Source organism: Notechis scutatus, chromosome 2 (genome assembly GCF_049901735.1).
Source record: "Notechis scutatus isolate UNSWTSFEM ecotype Mainland chromosome 2, rNotScu1.2, whole genome shotgun sequence".
Lineage (NCBI taxonomy): Eukaryota > Metazoa > Chordata > Lepidosauria > Squamata > Elapidae > Notechis > Notechis scutatus.
Window position 1 is genome coordinate 105,114,454 of NC_142010.1, and position 20,978 is coordinate 105,135,431.

A 20,978-nucleotide genomic window follows, 5' to 3' on the forward strand; every position below is an offset into this window, starting at 1 on the left:
TTTTAAGAGGCATTCAAGCTGTTGAAAGTATGAATTATTTTTGCATCTGCTTGGTCTTCATGCAAAAAAATATATCAAGGTACAACTGAGATAGTGCAATATTATTTTATATGTAACTTTTCCTACATTTCCTTAAAGGACAGGGGAACTGCATGAACAAAAACTTTGAAAATAAGCCCCCCAAAAATCCATTCCCTTCAAAGCTTTTGGCAAATCTGACAATTCTTCCATAAAAACACCTTCTTCCTTCTGCATATTTTTTAAATAACAGTGCACAATCATTGTTAATTGCAAGTTATTTGTTTTAAAGATTAATAGTGTAACAATTTAAGATTACCAAAATTTGAGGTCTGTGTTACCCAGTCAAGAGTCAGTTATTCTAGCATATGCTACTGCTACTAAAGAGAATCCTTTTCCACTCCATGGCAGTTCAGCCTAATATAATCCTGTGAATCCATTTTGCAAAGAAAACATGTCCATAGCTATTAAAGCAAAATCTAGGGAAACAAAAATGTCTATCTTTTTTATTTATTCATGAAAGCAATATAAAATAATTAGCAACAGGTTTCAGTAGGTTTCCATCCTTTTTATGAAATTATTCATATGAATTTCAAGGGTGACCTTGTGACTGTTTCTTTAACAGAAAACCTTAAACATAAAAGAAATTTCTGTTGTCTGAAAGCAGCAAAAGGTAAGGCTTGCATTCACAGTCGGTGAATGTTGCTGACAGAAGAAAATAAGTAAGGTATCAGCTAGCTCATGCTATGCTTTTGGTCACTGCTAACAAATAATTTTCTATGACAATTCATTATCTTTCTTTTTTTTAAAAAAATAAAGTTTTATTTGGGTTTTCACACACAAAATACAAGTAAAACATATTTTTTGAAAATAGCATGGTCCCGGGTTGAACTTCTTTATACAGACACAAAACGCAATTTCATGCTCCTTTTTGTATTCTATTCCATATCTTATACTATTTTACATTTTCTATATAGTTTTTCCCCTCTTTTAATTTTCTCAATTTTATTTTGATTATCTCATCTCAATTCAAATCATTATATTTATACTTTTGTCTGTTCTGTTTCAATTTCATATTATCTTTTCTCATTAAACAAATTTTCTCCTGTAGTTATATCTTTTAATTATATCCATTCAACTCTTATTTAAACTTCAATATATACCTTAAGTTTATGACCTTCAATATAATACATAATACATAACTTCCAATCGAATTCTGCTTGGCACATTCTTATAATACACACTATATTCTTTAAAAAAAAAGAAAGATTGTAAATATATGTAATTATAAACCTTCATTCCATTCCAGTTCAGTTCTATCATTAATAATCATTAAAACCATAACATCTTTAACACATTTTTTCAATTAAATATCATACTTCCTTAAAAACGCATATAATCTCCATAATTAATTTTTCCCTTATTTCTCTTCACATATGTTTTATAAATCATTAAATATACCTTTTGTTACATTTATTTATTGACAAGCATTCCACTGAATTACGATAGCTATTTTATCAGACATTTTAATCATACATTGTTTCATATTTTCTAAAATTATTTCTGCTTCTAATATAACCACATACTATCTTATGTACCTTTGCAGAATCCCTTTTTCCATTAAGTTTTCACCCATTATCTCTAAATAGGCCCTGTTTCTCTATATTTTGCTTCTGTCATTTATAACTTCTTTTCCTTTCTTTCTTCCCTCTCATCTTCTCCCTCCCCTTTTACCCCCTTGTCTCTCTACTTCTAATTCTCTCTTCTGCATTTCCCTCTTCTGTTGCTTTTATGATTTTATACTTATTTTTCACTCTATTTTTTTGAAGTTGTTTTTCCCAATCTTAAACTTTCCATTCTCTTTCCCCCTTTCCTCCCCCATCTAAGATTACTTGTTCATTAAAGATGGCTTCTTCTTTGTCACAATCTTCTTGTTCTGTAGGCATTTCTTGTTGTTTCTCATAATTCCAAATCTCCATTTCTAAAAACTGAAATACGAAGCCAAAAGAACCTCTCCCTTCTTTTGCATCTTCTTTGTACTTTTTAAGTTCCATTTTCAGTTCTTCTAAAAGTGGAGCCATTTTAAACAGTTTTAAACAACCACCCGATTAAGTTTAGTCATTCAAAACAATAACCAAGAATCCAGAAATCATCAAGTAATCCAGATAGTCCCGAGTTATATCTTCTTATTTCTTTTTCGACTTTCTCTTCCTGGGGTTTTTGTTGTGATATTTCAGTTAGAATGTATCTTTTGGAAGTCTTGTTGAGATTTTGCTGTAAGTTCTTTTTTAATTCCAGGCAGTCTCCTCCCTTCCAGATCCTACCCTTTTATTCTTTTTCTCTCCTTTCCTGTTTTCAAAAGCTTTTAATTATCCAGAAATCTTTATTATCCCTTTGACTTTTTATTTTCAGCATTAAATGCCTATTGATGTCAAAGTGGATTTTTTTCCAATTTCTTGCTTAAGTCTCTTAGCTGTCAGTATAGGAAAAGGAGAAAACCAAATCTTTTCCCTTTTCTCTCTCCTTCGCAGCTTAAAAATCTTCTTAGGGAACAATGTTATTGTTTTTTAACAGTTTCAATTCCAGGGTACCTTATTTGTTGCTTTTGCTGTTTGACCTGGTCAACCAAAACTTTCTCTTCTTATCTTCCTCCTGCACATTCTTTTCCGGTCGAGTTCTTCTTTGTGGTGGCCATTTCTGACCACTGCTGCAACCACTTTCGGAAAAGGGAGTAATGGCCAGCTGGGGAGGAGAGATGAGGCTCTCCTCAACCCTGCTGGCAGTCTTCCCCCTCTTCACCACCTCTACGGGGTGGCTTAGCCCCGAACCCAGCCGGCTCGGGGCGCTCCAGCGGCGAGCACGGATCGAAGCCTCGCAGAGAAGAAGTTTCGGTCTGTCGCTGAAGAAGCTCAAACCGGAAGTCCTGACAATTCATTTTCTTTCAAGTGGGACAGACAAGCAAATCAGTGCAGGAATTGTAACATTCTTTTAAACTGATGCCAACTAGATACAGGGAGGGAATCAAGAAAAAAAAATGGCAAAAAATGCACTGGCAATGAAAAAGTATTAAAGTATCTGGACCTTCTTTTCTTAGACAGTAAAAAGAGCAATCATTGAAAAAAATAATTTTAATTGGATAGGACTCAGTGGTGGGATTCATTTTCTTTACTACCAGTTCTGTGGGCATGGCATAGCTTGGTGGGCGTGCCTTGGTTAGGGTGGCGGGGATGGATACTGTAAAATCTCCATTCCCTCCCCACTCCAGGGGGAAGTTTACTGCAAAATCCCATTCCCTTCCCACCTCACTAACCTGTTTTTTAGCTCTGTTCTCCTGTGCAGGGCAACAAAAGAAGACCCAGCCGATCAGCTGGGACTCAGGAGGCAGAGAATAGATAGGGGTGGGGCCAGTCAGAAGTGGTATTTGCCGGTTCTCTGAACTACTCAAAATTTCCGCTACCGGTTCTCCAGAACTGGTCAGAACCTGCTGAATACCACCTCTGACAGGAGTGGTGTTTAATATTTCATAGTTCAGTAATAAAAACTTTCAGTAGAGACTATTTTAAGGAATCATAACAAACTATCAATATTTAGACAATATGTATAATTGTTTTGAGTTTTATGAAGTTTTTAGTGTTTTTATTAGATTATTCTACTGGGAAAAAGATTATATTAAATTAAATAGATTAGATTGACAGACACAGACCGATAGATTTCTATGTCATGGTTATTCCATTATCAATAATTTTGACCCTCACATCTCCAACTAGTCACACCGAGAAAATATTTTATTATTCACAAATACATGGAATATGTCCACAATAAAAGAAGCATTCCAGTGTAGTTGAATGATAAGCTATTGAGAAGGAAAAGAGAAATATTTACGTATCTTTACTATCAAATAAAATGATAGCCACCAATTTGCATTTCTCTAATAGGGAATTCACAGAGGATATGGCTATCAATTGTTTCAAATCATTGTTTGTTGTTAGGTTCAGTTAAGGATGCGTTTAAACACCAGATATTTTGAGAATATTCCTGTCTCCAAAGAAGGATTGGGAACAAAAATGCTAGATTAAATGGGTCTAAGTCTAATCTAGCACATCTTTGTTATGTTTCGACACATTAAAGTACTCAATATTTTGTTTTGTAATGCAGAAAATACAATTTAGCTTTTTAAATAATTCAGCTGCTAAAGGTTTAGGTTCAGGAATTAAAAGTAACATATTCCTTGGGACTATCCAGTATCATTGTTCCATTTTCTCTAGGTGGGTATAGTGGGTGACAGGAAAGTCTGTAAGATACTGTATGTTAAACCTAGTTCCTAATGTGTTACCTCAATTTGTCTTTCTGCGATATTTAACAGTAATTTTTATAAATAGACAGTATCTAAGAAAAAGTGTATACAATCACTTCAGATCCAAATAATGTCAGTAAGGGATCAGTTATCAGATTTTCTGTACTTTCCCCCAGATGTTTGGGGGCAAAAGTACCCCTCTACTTTTCTTTAAAAATGTATTTCAAATGTCATTCATATCTAGTTCTAAGCAGGGGTCAAGACTTGAGAGTTTTGCTTGTTTTTTGGGGAAAAAAACCATAAGATGAAACCTGGATAAATAAATATTTTAGCTGCTTAAAAAAGCTGTTTTCTCAGGAAGTCTGAATGCATCATTTCATTTGACTGATGCAGAATATTACCTTTCCTACAATTCTGGCAATTTCAATAGCAGGAGGATATAGAGAGAATTAAATCTACAGTGATAGAGTACCATTAACTCTCATAACTTGGCTGTGATATTAAGAGTATACGGAACTTTTGAAATCAATAGAAATAAATATTTAAATCATGATGTTGAGAAAAACCACATTAAATATGACTTGTGGGTAAACTTCTGTTAAAGATCATTCCCATTACATAGCTTTCATTGAATTGACAACCTAATTACATTTTGTGGTTCTAAAAGTGTAAGGTCAACTGCTATTTTATTGTTTAATGTTACGAACAATCATATGTTTCTCATCAGTTTTCTTCTGAACTGGCCTTCACTTATCATGTTTATGAAAGAATTAGGACTGTGTGAAAATGTTAGATTTTACATACAAATATAAAACTGATGCTTGAGTATCAATCGGATTTAGAGCCAGATTAAAGAGCTCTCTTGCTCAGTGGTTTTCAGATGGTGGGTCATGACTTACAAATAGGTTATGGGACAACTTAAGACACTGCCACATTTTTCTCTTTTATTGGCTATTAAATGTCTTTGGTAAGTCACTCTAAAAAGAAAATAATTCTTATATATCTATATTCAGTGAAGCAGAGAAAAAGAAATACAGAGGAAAGGGCAAAATGAAAAATAATTGTGACATATGTAAAAGTTTCATAACTTATTTGCTAATGAAAGAAGTGAATCTATAGTATAATAAGAATATAAGAAAAACTGTTCTGAATCAGATCAAAGATTTAATTACTATGGCTTTCTCTTTCTACTGTGACTAATACTGAAGCCAACAGGGGAATTAAACAAGCTGGACAACAGTAGCTTCCTGGTCATGTCGGTTAGCAAGGGTAAAAAAAGAAAGGATAAAATTGTAATATACAGCTTTTACAAAAAAAGATCTATGGAAAAACTAATGCTCTATGTTCTACTATACCGTATAATTATAGTTTAAAGTTATTCAAATTAATGTCTTATTGTAATATTGATTTTTATGGCTGTGCAACCTTTGAAAATAATTTGGTAAACATGTTTTGGAATCTGGAACGCTCAAGTGCAGCACTCATTTAAAACAGCTCATGTTCTATGCAAATTTGAAAAAAAAAATGCTGCTGGAGGTGCAGAAATGGCACTCTTGCATATTCCAAAGGCCTTCTTCCAAATCATTTCCAAAAGATGCTCAACCTACAGTATTCTATATTTAAGCACTGTGTGAATACTCTCTTTGTTCTAGATCTCCCATTAACTCATTTCATTAGATAATCCTGAATTCTAACATGAGAGGAACAAAATCTTATCCTTGTCTCATTTCTGGCTAAGTCTAAGAAGTTGCTTCCCTTTAAAAAATTAAATAGTGAGATACTTGATAAGGGAATATTATCAGAGGCACTTATATTGCAATTACACTAGAATCAGGTAAAGATCATACTCAATGTGCTAATTCTTGTCCAATCTTGCTGATTAACGTTGATGAAAAAAACTTAACAGCAATCATGAATTAATAGCTATCAACTTAATTACAGTAAGTGATATTGTTCATTATTAAGAATTATCAAACAGAGTTTATAAAAACCAGGCAAGCAGCAGATAATATTAGATTAGTGCAAGGGCCTTCAAACTTGGCAAGTTTAAGACTTATGGACTTCAACTCCCAGAATTCCTGAGCTAACATGACTGGAGTTCAAGTCCACAAGTCTTAAAACTGTCAAGTTTGAAGACCCCTGGATTACTGGTATATTTACTACATTCCAATAAAAAGTAAAAGATCTATTTGTAATTTTGTCTTTAGATGCTGAAAAGTCTTTGAGAAAATATATAGATAGCACATGTTTGCTGTACTAAATGGGTTTAGATCTTGTTCAGAATTCATCAGAAGGATCAATTTTGCAGACAAAAGAAAATGACAAAACTAATTTTCTTGTAGGGGAAAAAAGCTGCATAAAGATGTCCATAAAGTGATAGGATTCAAAGGAGATCTATACTTTTTATTATTTTTAATAGCTTTAAGATCACTTTCCACCTATATATTTTTAAGATTATTTTTTGTGTTTTGACTAATTATTATGGGAAACAAAAGTCTACAACACAGACTGAGCAAATCTTGAAAACTTCCTATACAATTTCATCAAAGGAAAATCTCAGAAGTCTTTTGGGAGTAGGAATAGTAGAGAATGTTTGATTTCAGAAACTGCACCTAACACTTGCCTGTCCTCAATATATGAACATAAAGCAGAACCAATGGGATTAGAAATTGATCTTTATTAAAATTTGTAAGCAGCTAAAAATGAATTCAATGCAACTAACTGCTATTTATAAATTTCTTCATTATTTTCCACTTCAAATTAGCTTCAAATTAAAAACAAGTTCAACATGCATTTAAGGTACGCTAAACTGAAAGAGAATACCATAGACGGTAGGTTGCTTAGGCTTTCACTTGAACTAAAAACTAAATAGCCACAGCCTGTGTATAATATTTACACAAAAACCTGCAATTATTTGATCTTCCCAAATAGAAGGCAACTACTCTGTCCCCAGTCAAAGTGGTAAAATATTAACTCAGTATTCTTCCAATTAAATGCTAAATAAAGCTTTGCTGTAGTTCTTACCCAAAATATACAACATTATGTATAAATGATCTAAATGAAATAGGTTCTAGACATATTAACAAGCATATGCACTATATGCTTATGAGGACCAGTTTAGAATTAGTTTACATGTGAGTATGTAGGTTAAGTCAGTTATATAATCAAGTAACATTCACAAAGCTTTTCTGTTTAAGGAACATTTTGGAGGATGAGAGGCTATAGTGCACCCAGGCTTTGCTTTATTCTTAAAGCAGATTAGATAGTATTTCCTGTTAAGATACTGAAACAAGCCTCTGATTCAAGTATTACCTGATTCAAGTACTTTGCATTATTGTATATTCTGCCTTTAACATTTGTATTCAAACATAAAAGTAAGAGATACCTCAAAAATGACATATAATTGATGGGTATGTGGAATATGCAAAAAGTTTATCAAAACATCCTTCCAATTGAGAAGGTTAAGAAAAAAGTATGGCTTTTTAAAATAAATAAATAAATAAAATAATTACAGCATATTCAAAGTTAGGTGAAAGCCTAATGATATAGCAAAATATAACAAAACTTACACTTAATACCATACAACGGATTTCAAAGCATTTTTCAGAAAATTGATGATTTCTTTTAGCATAGAACAAACACTGTCCTTTATTTAGCAAGAACAATGGCTCCACAAATTAATTTAAAAAGAATCTCCAAGATAGTTATGACTGACATGGAAAACAGAATGAAAAACTGCAGGTTATAAATGATGAAAAGCAGAGCAGGTTGATAAATGTGTGTACTTTGGTAGAATGTTTACTGAAGACAGGAAAATTGAAGTCATGCAAATACAGAAAATTGAAGTCATGCAAATATTGGTAGAAAGGAGAAGAAAGTTTATCTCTGGCCTTTGGTAAGGAATGAATGTTTGTCGAAAAGCAAAAATAGCTATGTCTAAGAGCATTTTTTTGGCACATTGTTATTTGGACCTGAGAGTAGATGCATTGGAAATGTAACACTAAAGAAGTGTCTGTGCGTGAGATAACATCCCCATCCTTCCAAAAAAGAATGCTGAATGAAAGTGGACTAAAAAAAAGAGTAAGAAGTGTGTGAATGAAAGAAAAAAAGAAGCAGGTGGTCACATAATAAAGTCAGCTTTGTAAAACCAATATAGGAAAGGTGGAAAGGTTAAGGGGAAAGGAATGATAGAGAAAGTTGTGGAGAAATGATGTTGACAAGATGTTCAAAGAGAGGTGAGAAGCTTAAAGAAGAAAATATGATATATGTATCCTATGTGAAGATGAGGTAGAAGCAAAATTGCTTTTCAAGGACAGAAGATGTACAGTAAATAGTATTGATGTACATTAGTTTTTTCTATATTTCCTATTCTTTTCCCTGCCTTTATTTGTCCACTGTTTTCCCTGTTTTTCTCCATTTTGCATTACTACCATAGAAGGAACTAGTAGGGTGGACTTGAGTGTACATTTGTGTGATACTAGGAATTGTGTTATTATTACCTTTATTGTCAGAGGACAACATGTGTACAATGAGATTGGCTGAGCCGCCCTTCATGCACCCTCCCCCCTGACACAACTTACAGTGAGGACAGAAGTTCCTAACCCAGTCCCAATTTTATTACACTATGTGACCTTGTTGTATAACACGCCGGCCCCGCAAGTCTGTGTTATTTTCCATTCAGAAGTCTGACCGCCCACAGATAGAAACTGTTTTTCAGCCTGTACGGGGGACTATGCTTCTATATCTCCTACCCAATGGCAGGAGATGAAGTGCTGACCGGAATGTAAGTCGTCCCTGAGAATTTTCCTCACTCTTCTAAGGCAGCGAGCCCTAGCAATGTCATCTAGTGGTATCAGGGAACAGCCCACGATGTTTTGTGCTGTGCTCACCATCCTCTGTAATGTCTTCTGTCCACGGCTGTCAAGCCAGCATACCACACCATAACGTAATATGTGAGGATGCTTTGTATTGTGGACTGGTAAAAGGTCATCAGTCGTTGTTCCACTTTATTATTTTGCAAGACCCTAAGGAAATGGAGCCTCTGTTGGGCCTTTCTGGCCACCTGGGTTGTGTTGATTTTCCATGTAAGATCTTCACTGAGGTAGTGTCCCAGGAATTTAAAGGAGGAAACTCTTTTCACATAGCCCCCCTCGATGTAAAGTGGGGTGGGTTCCTCTCTCTTCTTCCGAAAGACTAACACCATCTCCTTTGTCTTGCTGATGTTTAGGTGCAGGTTGTTTTCTTGGCACCATGAGGATAATTTTCGAACCTCCCTCCTGAATGCTGTTTCGTTTCCACCTGTAAGGAGACCCAATATGGTAGTATCATCTGAGAACTTAATGATCACAGTGGATGGGTCAGATGATACACATCATGTGTGTACAGTGAGTACAGGTAGGGACTGAGCACACAGCTCTGTGGGGAGCCAGTGCTAAGTTTCAGGGAGGTGGATGTGACAGACCCAGCCCTCACTGTTTGTGGTTGGTCCCTCAGAAAGTCTTTGATCTAGTCGGAGATGGAAGAGGGAAAATCCAAGTCAGCCAGCTTTTCGATAAGGATGCACGGCAGGATAGTATTGAAGGCTGAGCTTTAGTCAATGAAAAGCATCCTGACATAGTTTCCGGGTTTCTCCAGATGGCTCACTACAGTATGTAAAGCAGTAGCTATGGCGTCGTCTGTCAACCTGTTCCTCCATAGGCAAACTGATATTTGTCAAAGTCTGGTGGGAGGTATGTTCTAAGATGTTGGAGAACCATTTCATCACTATTAATGTTAATGTGATAGGTCTGTAGTCATTTAGACAGTTAATTGCTGTATTCTTGGGGACTGGGCCAATAGTGGCTGTTTTCAAACATGATGGAACACAGGCCATTTGCAGGGAGATGTTAAAGAACTTTGTCGGGACCCCTGCTAATTGATAGCACAAGTCTTTACCACTATCCCCAGCACCCCATCTGGACCTGCAGCTTTACTGGGATTCACAGCCTTCAGTGCAGCTCACACTTGAGGTTCGTATAGGGTGAGTGGCTGGAAATCAGAAGGCTGGCAGGCAGAGGCTATGTGGTCTGGTCTTTTCGCCTTGTAGCGGGAGAAGAAGATGTTCAACTCTTCTACCAATGAGGCATCAGCATTGACCGTGTTCCGTGAATCCTCAATTTTAAAGTATTTATAATAGTTTTGAGGAATAATTCAAAAATACATTATTTTTCAAAACCATCTGAGTAATGTAAAATAGTTGTCAAGCAACATTATCCATTAAACTGTGGGTCTGCTCTGCACATAAGTTCTCATATGCTAAAAATATGATTTGAGACTCTCCTTGTGATATTAATTTTTCTGAGTATTTTAAAGTAAGATTGTGGTTTCTTTTGATTATTGTTTTTAAGAAATAGAGATTGCTGCCTTGGATTTATTGGACCATTTTATCCACTCTATGTTTGCTCTTAGCTACTCTAAATATTAATAATGACCAGTGTTGCTTTTCACTTGGATTATGTTTCAAATTTTTTACTGGCAGAATTACAGTAATCTGAGGGCGTACATAGCTTTTTCTATTTTTAACAATAAACATATTGTTAAGCAGAGAAACTAGGTGGGTTAATTCTAAACAGCTTAAATAAATTGAATTTATATTGAAAACTTAGATGAACAAAAATATATGCTATTGCTCAAGGCATAGAAATATTTTTATAAGGTTTAAAATCTTATCTAATTTCAGGACTGAAAATACATAATGTTTCTAATAACTACATGTTCTACTTTTATATAAGCTTGATGAGGTTTATAAAATACAAATTGCTTTTTAAATAAAGTTATTTAATGTCAGACGATTGTGTAAAAAATTCCAGATAGCATAGCCAGAAATAGTTGATCGACTAACTTTAAAGACATATACCACAAAAATCAACACTCTGTAAATTCTCCTTTCTATTCTCAGTCACTGTTGTTGAGGCCAGGAGCTTTCGACTGTGTTCAGAAAACTTCTATGACCTGCTAAATTACTGCCTTGAATTCATCTGAAGGGCTTTGAAAAAAAGTGTAAACCACACCTAAATGAAAGTAAAGTTTAGTCCATCAAATAAAATTCCATTCCAGATATGGCTATGCAGATTCCTTGCCAACAGTACTGTACAGAAGTGGTTTGCTATTGCCTTCTGCTGCTGGTGGTGGTGGTGGTTTTTAATTCCTAGTCTACTTTACAACCCTGATGGACTCCTATCTGAATAAAATTGATAAATCTGAACACTACTAAGCTTCAAATTAATAGCCCCTTCATTTTGTTTCATAACAAAATTTTATAAGCAGGCACATCTTTATCTAAATAATAAACGAAAAGTATGGCTTGAATGGCTAATAGTCATTAGAGTTTGGACTGGAAACACTAAAGTTAGATTGAGCTATCAATCATTGAAAGCATGTTTTTGCAATAACTAATGAATCTAGTTGTAAGGTGCCTATGGAAAGCTTTGTGCTGAAAGATATAAATATGTTAAATAACTTAAAATACTTTGTACAGTTAATTTTTCTAGCATTCACAATCTACAATTCATGGAGGCTACTAAATGTTCCACACTATGCTAGAGTTAAACATGTTATTCTTTAAATAAAGGCACTGGCATACATTAACAATTTTTCACATCTTCTAAGCAACATAAAGCACCACTAAAATTAGTTTTGAGTATCCTTGCAGGGAGTTAATTATCCCAATTTCATAGAGGAAATACAAAAGATATGCTAGTAGCAAAGCAAAATTATGTGACTATTCAAACTGGGAAGACAGATGGGTATACACACACTTCAGAAATGCTATTAGAATTAAAAGTTCTTCAGACTTTCTACTGAATTATTTAAGACACAATGCCTCTGTAATGTAGACAAATTAAGTGTTTATTTTCAAACAGTTTATTTTCAAAAAATTGGGCCAACAACTTATTGTTATTATAATTATTAAATTATAATTTGTTTTTTTATAATGTAACATGAAAGTACTGGTAAAGAACAACAAAATTATCACAAAAATGTCATTGTAGGGCATAGTTTTTCTTATGGGAAAATATAGTTTTAATGCGCACAGTCAATGTTTTGTTGAATGTTAGATTACTGAAATGAAAATAAGTGTGTAGCAGGCTATATTCTAACAATTCTGAACCTATAATGTTCATCCAGAATTGTGAGTAAAACAGCAACTATCCCTTAAGCACTCCATTCATTCTACTCAACATAGAATAGAATAGAATAGAATAATAGAATAGAATAGAATAGAATAGAATAGAATTCTTTATTGGCCAAGTGTGATTGGACACACAAGGCATTTGTCTTGGTGCATATGCTCTTGGTATAGCTAGGAATTTGAACTTGCATCAAAACATAATTTTTAATCTAGGTTTGGAAGGATGGTTTGTACTATAGTTTCTTAATTTGCACACTCAGAAGCAGTTGATTTAATTCAGAAGGCAAAAGCATGGGGAAATAATTTTTTAATCTAAAACATGTTAGGAACATTTTTCTTTCTCAATTCTCTTGGGGCTATAGGGGCCATTTATTTATTTTAGGTATTTCTTTATTAAATTTGTTTGTTGCCCACCTTCACCAGAAGGTGTCTCTGGGTGGAATGCAAAAAAAAGCAATAAAAAAATATTTCTAATAACATTAATTAAAAATTAAAATACAAATGATAATTAAAAGATGGAGAAGGAAGCCGCAGGGGTGAGGTGGGAACTGCTATTGGTCCATCAACCACCTTCAGTGTGATACTCCCCACTGACCCCAAGCCAGATGGCAGAGCCAGGATTTCAGGCGCTTATGGAAGGTTAGGAGGGTAGGAGCAGTCTTCACCCTGAAGGCAGATGCAAAGGCTCTTCTAGCTATCGCTGCCACTTGCTCTTTGAGCAAGAGTCATAAGTGTAAGAGGACCTTCAAATTGCATACTGGGTTTCTCTGGGGCCGTACCCCTCATCTAACATAAAATGGCATATTCCTAGAACCTGAAGGCCCCCAATGCCAAAACCACTCAGTCTTGTTAGGGTTGAGATTTTTTTCCCCATCCAGACTCTCATAGCTTCCAGGATACAACATTCATAGCACTGCTAAATTCATCAAGGATAGAATAATAGGGTGTCATCAACATACTGATGATATTCCACCCTATGACAACAAATTAGTTCACCTAGCAGTCTCGTGTAGATGTTAAACAAAAAGAGAGAAAAGTACTGAACTGTGTGGCATCTCACAGAGTAGAGACCAAGGACTAGATGTCTCCTCCCAATCACTGCCCTGGACCATGGAGGAAGGAGGTGAACCAGCATAACACTGCTATCCATCCCCAATCCTCAGAGCTATTCCATGCTTAATGGTTTTGAAAGCTCTGTGAAGAAGTTAAGTAGAGCAAGAATGGATGCATAAGATGCATAATTTTTGTTCTACCCTTGCCAGAGATTATCCAATGATGTTTCTGTGTCATACTCATAGTGTGATTCAGATAATTCACCTCTTTGAAGGGCTTCTGAAATTACTGTGCAACCATCTTCTCAATCATCTTCCCTTCAAAGTTGAGATTAGATACTGGACCAAAAAAAATGACACACTTTGTAAAGAGCATTGAGCTGGGGACAACACATGTGATATGGGAACTCAATCTCAACTGGAATGTAGCAAGGATATACAATTAAAAAGAATATTTCAAATAGATTGCTATTATGAAAATCACTGGTCCACATAACATCTGAGTCCAGCTGATGAAAACCAAAGTGATTATGAAGGAGGAATCAGATAGATAAAAACAAAGTGATTATGAAGAGCTAAAGAAGACATTCAAAAATACCATGTAGAAATCCTGGGTATAAAGGATATACATTCCATGGAATGAATCACTGTTAATAGATTTCCTCTTAATCAAATTCAAGAACATCCAGAATTATGGCACCAGTGGCAATAATCTTCAGGGCAAGCAGATTAGTTTGTGATCCTGATGTGATGTAGATACTAAGTAATAAATATCATGGAGAGCATGGTATAACATTTTCACTGATACATGCACTGGCTAAGTTCCCAATCTTTTAAATCAGGGGCCCACAACCCCTTGTCTGTGGACTGGCAGTGGGCTGTGACATGCCAGAAACTGGGCTGTGCACGCAAGTGAAGTCCCATCTATGGGATGCAGGCAGCACCGAAACCACGCCCCCTCTGGTCCACAGAAAAACCTTTCTCCATGGAACCGGTTCCTGGTGCCCAAATAGTTGGGGGCCTCTGTGTTAAACCATATTAGGATTTAGTTTTTATTCAGAGTGATATGTGATAAGGGATAAGCTATGGTCTCTTTAAATTTACAAAGTGGCTTGAGAATATGTTTTGTAGTTGCCTACCAAGTATAAAACTGTTAACAAAGATATGCAAAATGGAACCCTGCTCATTACTGGTCCTTCTTACATAGCTCATTTGTTTTATACCTTACTCAGTCTCTAACTAGAGGGATAAGGAAAAAAGTTGGAAATACGGGGGAGAAAATAATCTAGGAATTGGCCTTTGCTCTTTTAAGGGACTGACTCTAGCTTATTATTAGTTTGGTTAAAAAACAATCTTTAAACATATTTTTCAAAAATGCTGTCTACATTTTGGCAATGGTTGTATGTCATAGTCAATTATAATAAACTCATAAACTACTGTATTTAAACAGGAAAACTGTTGCACTTAATTCAAAGGTTATGGCATCTGAAAACCACATTAAAATTGTGATAGCCATATCTAAATAGCTTCTTGAGAATATTTTTTTTTCAAATACAGTTAAAATGAAACTTAAGTCCTGCTACCTTGAAACTCGACAAAAAAAAGATTAAAGGTTAAATTCATGAAATCCAATTAAAGTAAGACTCCCATCATGTTTTACTGGCCCCCTAAAGCAAAAGACTGATACAATGGGGGGGGGGGGGATTAAGGACTATACCATATGTTGAGTAATAAAATTACTAAACCTAGTAAGGTTCAAATACAGCCATTACTCACATCTGGGCAAAAAAAGAGGGAACAAATCATTAAGCAATCTGAGAATCCCCCAAAAAAGAAACTGTAAAATTCTGAACTGTAAAAGAAAGGAAACATATTTAATCCCTCTGGAGTTTATATATTTCAACTGGGTTATCCCATTGCTCAAAAGAACACAGAAACACACAAAAGCTACAGACATACAATATATCTACTGTGTTACTATAGGCAAAGAGCCAAATAGCTTCAGTACCCAACAGCCTTGGCACCTGTTGGTTTTGTCATCAACAAATATATTACCATTTCTCTGGCACACAGAGAAGCAAACACCATATTAGAAATGCCTGCCTATCTCTACAGAAGGCAAAAGAGGCAACTGGCATGTGCTTTATGGGAATTTTGTAAGCTGGAGGACTTGGTTATGAGTAAAAGCTTTATAAATATTTGATTTTTCCCTCTATTTCATTTTCTGCATGCCCCCCCCTCCAAATATGTGGATGGATGCTACATAAAGTTTCATTCTTGCAGCTTAGGCTACATTTTATCTTTCCTTAACTAAATTACATAGGTGCGTCCTCCAAATGAAATCTAGATTAAAGATTTGTAGGGAAATTGGGAGAAGAATTTCTACTCAGAAAATAGCTATTTTTATGCTATAGAAATTTCACATTTTAAATGAAGTGTGTAAATAAAAAAACAGGAGAAAGAGAAAAGGCCTTTAATTAATCTAATTTCTAGCAGAAAAATGTATACATTTCTACTTCACCAGAGTCAAGTAATACTTCCATTTATTTATACATCTTATGAGATACAGCAAGAAATATAGGAAAAAGAACACCTTTCTATGGAGGCATTATTCATTCAATTCAGCTATCAGCAGCAAGACTTACTGTATCAATACCTTAAACTTATTCTAAAGAGAAGATCAGGCCATGTATATTGTCTTGTCAGGGGAAAAAGCAAAAATCAAACATTCATTAGATATGACGGATGATAATGGATTAGAATGTCCTGCTGTTGAAACATAGTCCCTCAGGTTATCTGAGGGACCGTCTCTTGCCAATCACACCTACCCAACCCATCAGGGTGGGAAGGCAGGAAATGTTGCGGGTTCCATCCCCGAGGGAAATACACCAGAAGAAGGGCCTTTTCTGTGGTGGCTCCCTCTCTCTGGAACATCATTCCCCCAGAGATTAGAATGGCCTTCATTCTAATACTCTTCCAGAAGGAGCTGAAGACCTGGTTCTGCCAGCAGGCCTGGGCAACCCAGAGCGGGATGGAGCCCATTAAACGGCTTGTGTGATCTGCTGTTGTTGGGGTGGGGGATGGGAGTTGGGGGGTGATTTTGTTATATTGTACTATATTAATTTATTTGATTCTTTTTGTTAGTTTTTATTGTTTTAAATGTGGTTTTATATTCTGTAAGCCGCCTTGAGCTGCCATGGGCCAAATAGACAGCAATATAAATTCAATAAATAAATAAATAATAAATAACTGCGGGATCTAAGAAAAAAGTGTATTGTAGACTTCCACTAGAATAGTAAAAGCAATAAAAGGGATAATGTTATTAATGAATATTTGAAAGAAATCAACAGTAGAGTAGTAAAACATGCTATATGCAAATGGACAGATACAATTTTGAATTCAGAAATGAGAGTTCCCAAATACTGATAGGCTGTAAAGTTATAGTTAATTCATTGATAGGAAACAGTGTTAATGGATAAAAGACGAATTTAGGTGAACCTCCAGAATAAGAAATAACCACAATAAATCCAAATCTTTAGAGATTGTAGTGTAGCAAGGGCAGCAATTGATTCATTAACTCCTTTCTTCGTACTGACACAAATAAGAACAGTGTTATGATGAATTATTTCCACTGTTTTCATTGGAATGCTTATAGTAATGATTACTGAGTATTTATGAAACAATACTCATTTAAATAACTCATAAACTGATATATTGTGGTTCTTTATGGAAATAACTTACTACTAATTGCCACGAAATCAGAATTTGTCACTGAACAAGAGGTGAAACAGTTATATATATACATATATATATATATGGTATTCAGCTTTGTTCGGGTATTTTCCCACGTCATTATAATTGTGCTTTAAAAGCACAACTATAACGACGTGGGAAAATACCCGAACAAAGCTGAATGCCATACATGTAAGTACCGAACTTAAGACTTATATATATATATATATATATATATATATATATATATATATATATATATATATATATATATATATATATATATAAGTCTGACTCACAGACGGACACAATACAGAAGCCTGATGATGGCAGATGAGATTCTGCTGAAACGTTGCTACAACTTTAAAAGCACCACTACTATGACGTGGGAAAATACCCGAACAAAGCTGAAGGCCATACATGTAAGTACCCGCGAAAACTTAAGAAAACATATATATATATGTCGTCCATTTACCCGAAGCCAAGCTGCACTAAAGGCCTCCAATAAAGTAACACAATGCTGCCAGCCAATCAAGATACAAAAAGAGCCAAAAAACAGACAGAAGATATTAGAGACACCAATCAAGCAGAACACAGCAAACTCCGAGACCAATAAACACAGACCAAGACTCCCAACCAATCAGGATGAAGAAAAAAACCATTCTGGCACAGCAATAGGCTGCCCCAAATTTAAATCTGAAACCACTGTAAAAGTCTGACTCACAGACGGACACAATACAGAAGCCTGATGATGACAGATGAGATTCTGCTGAAACGTTGCTACAACTTTAAAAGCACCACTACTATGACGTGGGAAAATACCCGAACAAAGCTGAAGGCCATATATATATATATATATACACACACACACACACATACATACATACATACATACACACACACACATACATACATACATATACACATACATACATACATATATATATTTTCACGGGTACAGGTATGCAGGTCTTGGCGTGTTTGGGTCTTTTCCTGTGTAAGATTGAGAGTATCTTGGTGACATTTCGACACGGTCCCACTCGCCATCTTCAGGATGGTGCTTTCGGCTTCGTGCTTGTGCAAGCAAAGTGTGATCGGAGCTGACGTCTCTCTATAAATACTGGTGGGGAGGTGCGCTGTGCTGGCTCTGTTGTAAGCGGGCTGGTTGGCTGTGTTGTTATTTCTTGATTAGTTGATGGAGTTGATGTTTGCAGATTGGTTGGCTTTTTCGTAAGAACATGTGTGGCTGAGGTACTGGCTGTGTGTCTATCAGCCTCCTGTGTTGTAACGACCTGGGTAGTGGGCTGTGTTGAGGTAATTCCCCGTTAGGAGAATGAGCGCATACAGGGAGACGTATCTGAGAGTAGTGTTTGAATAATACACACACAGTACACAGATACACTGTACAGTAAATGTAGGTTTTTGCTTCCAGACAGTTTAAGCAAAGTTCAAGATAAGCAGTCCAAAAGTCATTCACAGGTAAATCAGTCAGTTTTTCAATCCAGGGATAATCCAGTAACAAAGTCCAGTGTCAAAAACAGTTCAGTATCAGACTTACATTAAATCCATGAATATCAGTCAATTAAGAAAAAATGGAGGAACGGCAATACTTTCCAACAGAAGGAAACAGAGATACACTCACACTCTCTTCTGAGACTAAGGCTAAACAACACAGGTTTCTGGCTCCATCTTATGGCTGTTTGAGAAACCACACCTAATTACAGTTTTGCATTTTCTTAAAGATACAGTTTTAAAATGTTTATCCTGGTTTATATATTTCTAACCCAAATAGCTGTTAGGTGACTCATATTCCTAACAGGTTGTGTAATGACCTTCTGAGTTTGATTGTTGTGACATCCTGGGTCTTGTGCTGTAATCTCCTGGGTCGTTGGCTGTGTTGTAACATCCTGAGGTTTTGTGGTGTAACCTCCTGAGTTCTGTGATGTGATATCCTGAGCAGGTGGCTGTGATGCAACGTTCTGGGATTTGGTTTGGCTCGAGTTTGAGGTCTGACTATGTGTTCATGGCGTGTGTCAGTTTGCTTGGTTTGGGGGTTGGGGTGTGTGGCAAATGGTGATGCAGCTGTGGTCTGGTTTCTGGACGGTGGTTGCCTTTCGTCTATGGGATGGGTTTGGGTTTGAATCTGGTGAAGGAGATTGGTGGTGGCATCGTGTGTTGTTTTGGGTCTGGTGTTGGTTTTCATGGCTGGGACTCGTTTGTTGATAGGGGCTAGTTTCCAGATGTCTGGTAGGTGGGAGGTATCGTCCCGTTTATTCATGTTATGGGGTGTTTCTCTATTTCAATGGCTTCCCTGATTTCCCTTTTCCAGCACCTTAAAGCCACAGGACATGAAATTAATTTTGAGGGAAACAAATTAATCTCCAATACTGAACACTTCAACAAGAGAATAATCAGGGAAGCCATCAAAATACATGATAGATAAGAAATACTTTTAAAGGCAATTCTCTCTCTCTCCTTCTCCCTCTCCCACACACACACACAGCCAAACTGCTTTTGAAACCTACCAAGGAAACAGTTAGATTACCAAGATGAACAAATCATACAACAATAAATGTTGGAGATGTCAGAACAAAGAAGGATCATTTTACTATACATGGTGGTTATGCAAAAAGACATAAAAGTACTGGAAAGAAATACACCAAAACATCTAGAAAGTTCCGAAAATCAAGTTCAATTTAAAACCACAAATAGTTTATCAGGTATTAGCCCAGAGGAAATAAATAAAAAATTCCACAATTTATTAAGATATATCTGACAGTAGCAAGAATCAATCCCTCTGATTACATCTGTCCCTCAGATCGCATCTGTTAGAAGAGGTATACTACAGTCCTGTTTGCCACAGAGATGCATTTGGTGGGATGCAGGAGAAAGGCCTTTTCTCCTATGGCACTCATCTTAATAACATCTTCCCTGAAGTAAAATTGCTTCTAACTCTGTTCATTTTTCAGAAGTCCTTCAAAACCTGGTTATGCCATTAGGCCTGAGGGCCCTAAGGGACTGATGAATTGCTCAGAAGGCTTGATTACATACCAGTTAATATTTTTTTTAGCTTTTAGTCACAAGTTTTAATTGTTTGGATCCATTGATTGTTTTTTATATCCCTGTTTTATATGCCTGTTGTATGCCTCCCAGAGTCATATTTTATGAGATAGGTAGCCATATAAATGTGATGAACAAACAAATGAATATTATGCAACAATATTATTTTTAAAGAAAAACATAAATAGTTTAAATAATCCAAATTGAAACGAGTTACAATCACAGATGTCCAAAGCATATAAAACCATTTAAGTAGGGATTACCATTTAGAAAAAAAGGGGAGGAAAAAAAGGAGGCTACTAGCATGCTTTTTTTCTGTATTTTCTGTTTGTCTGTTTTGTCTTTTTAAAATGTGTGTTCTTTTTAATAATATTTTCACTTCAATCTCCCTCTAGTTTGAAGTTTATTGTAGAGGTGTGTGGGTATGTGTGTTTGTATGGTTTTGCTTTTGTTGTTTATTTCACTTAATTAATAAAAAAGGGGAAAGGATTGGAAAGCCGTGCCCAGGGGGAAAAATGAATAAATATTAGGGACATGGAGTGAGCAAAGTTCAGAGTGTTGAAGGAATGAAAGCACAGATGTTTTCATGCAAAGTAAAAAAAAAAAAAAATCAAATCTTGGCCATGCTTCCAGGGAAAACACCACGTGATTC

The 20,978-nt window shown here is 35.6% G+C and overlaps 1 protein-coding gene across 5 annotated transcripts in view; it reads right to left on the reverse strand.

The window, feature by feature from the left end:
• The window catches only part of COX10 (cytochrome c oxidase assembly factor heme A:farnesyltransferase COX10), a 111,142-nt gene that overhangs the window by 35,901 nt on the left and 54,263 nt on the right, over nt 1–20,978 (reverse strand). The window lies entirely within an intron of this gene.